General features: G+C 49.3%; 1 pseudogene; it reads left to right on the top strand.

Moving 5' to 3' along the window:
• Positions 1–280: 280 nt before the first annotated feature.
• Positions 281–1,114, top strand: LOC478756 (annotated as a pseudogene).
• The last annotated feature ends 497 nt before the right edge of the window (positions 1,115–1,611 follow it).

Below are 1,611 nucleotides of genomic sequence, written 5' to 3'. Positions count from 1 at the left end.
TTTTTGATAAGGGAGCCCAGAACACACAATGGAGAAAGAATATCCTCTTTAATAATGCTGTTGGGAAAACTGGATAGCAACATGTACAAGAATGAAACTGGACCCCTACCTGACATCACTCCCCAAAATTAACTTGAGCTGGATCAAAGACTTAAATATAATACCTGAATCCATTTAAAACTCCTAGAAGAGAACAGAAAAATGTATCCTTGACATTAATCTTGGCCATAATTTCTCAGATAAGACAGCAAAAACAGCTTCTTCTCCGAGAGAACACCACATGGCAGATGACGCCGGTGCTGCGGGGGGCCCCGGGGGCCCGGGAATGGGAGGCCGGCCGCGGTCGGGGTCGGGGTCGGGGTCGGGCCGGGGCCGGGCCGGGGACAAGGAGTGGATCCCCGTCCCCGGCTGGCCGCCGAGTCAAGGACATGAAGATCAAGTCCCTGGAGGAGATCTCTCTCTTTTCTCTGCCCATCAAGGAATCTGAGGTCATTGCCTTCTTCTTGGGGGCATCATCCCTTAAGGATGAGGTCTTGAAAATCATGCCCGTGCCAAAGCAGACCCGAGCCGGCCCGCGGACCAGGTTCGAGGCATTTGCTGCCATCGGAGATGACAACGGACACGTGGGTCTGGGCGTCAAGGGCTCCAAGGAGGTAGCCACCGCCATCCGTGGGGCCGTCATCCTGGCCAAGCTTTCCATCGTCCCGAGCGACGAGGCTACTGGGGGAACAAGATCCGCAAGCCCCACACTGTCCCAGGCAAGGTGACTGGTCGCTGTGGTTCTGTGCTGGTGCGTCTCATCCCTGCCCCCAGAGGCCCTGGCATTGTCTCTGCCCCTGTGCCCAAGAAGCTACTGATGATGGCTGGTATTGACGACTGCTACACTTCCCCCAGGGGCTGCACTGCCACCCTGGGGAACTTTGCCAAGGCTACTTTTGATGCATCTCCAAGACCTACAGCTATCTCACCCCTGATCTCTGGGAAGAAACTGTGTTCACCAAGTCTCCCTATCAGGAATTCACTGATCATCTTGTAAAGACCCACACCAGAGTCTCCGTGCGGAGGACCCAGGCTCCAGCTGTGGCTACCACATAGTTTTATACAAGAAAAATAAAAGTGAATTAAAGCTTGTTAAAAAAAAAAAAAAAGACAGCAAAAACATAAGCAACTAAATCTAAAATAAACAAGTGGGACAACATCAAACTAAACAGCCTCAGCACAGCAAAGGAAACAAGAAATTGAAATGGCAACTTTTAGGGGCAACTGGGTGGCTCAGTCAGTTAAGCATCTACTGTCGGCTCAGGTCATGATCTCAGGGTCCTGGTATGGAGCCCCGAGTTGGGCTCCCTGCTCTGTAGGAATTCTGCTTCTCCCTCTTCCTCTGCCCCTCCCCCTCACTCATGCTCTCTCCCTCACTCTAGCTTGCTCTCTCTCTCAAATAAATAAAATCTTAAAAAAAAATAAAAGGCAACCTTCAGAAAATTTTTACAAATTATATATCTGAGAAAGGATTACTATCCAAAATAAGCAAGGAACTCATACAACTCAATAGCATAAAAGCAAATAATCCAATTAAAAATGGACAAAGAACCAAAATAGACATTTTTCCAG

The sequence above is a fragment of the Canis lupus genome, chromosome 36, assembly GCF_011100685.1.
Source record: "Canis lupus familiaris isolate Mischka breed German Shepherd chromosome 36, alternate assembly UU_Cfam_GSD_1.0, whole genome shotgun sequence".
Taxonomy (NCBI): domain Eukaryota; kingdom Metazoa; phylum Chordata; class Mammalia; order Carnivora; family Canidae; genus Canis; species Canis lupus.
Note: the sequence above shows the minus strand (reverse complement) of the source record. Positions and strands in the feature narration are given on the sequence as shown.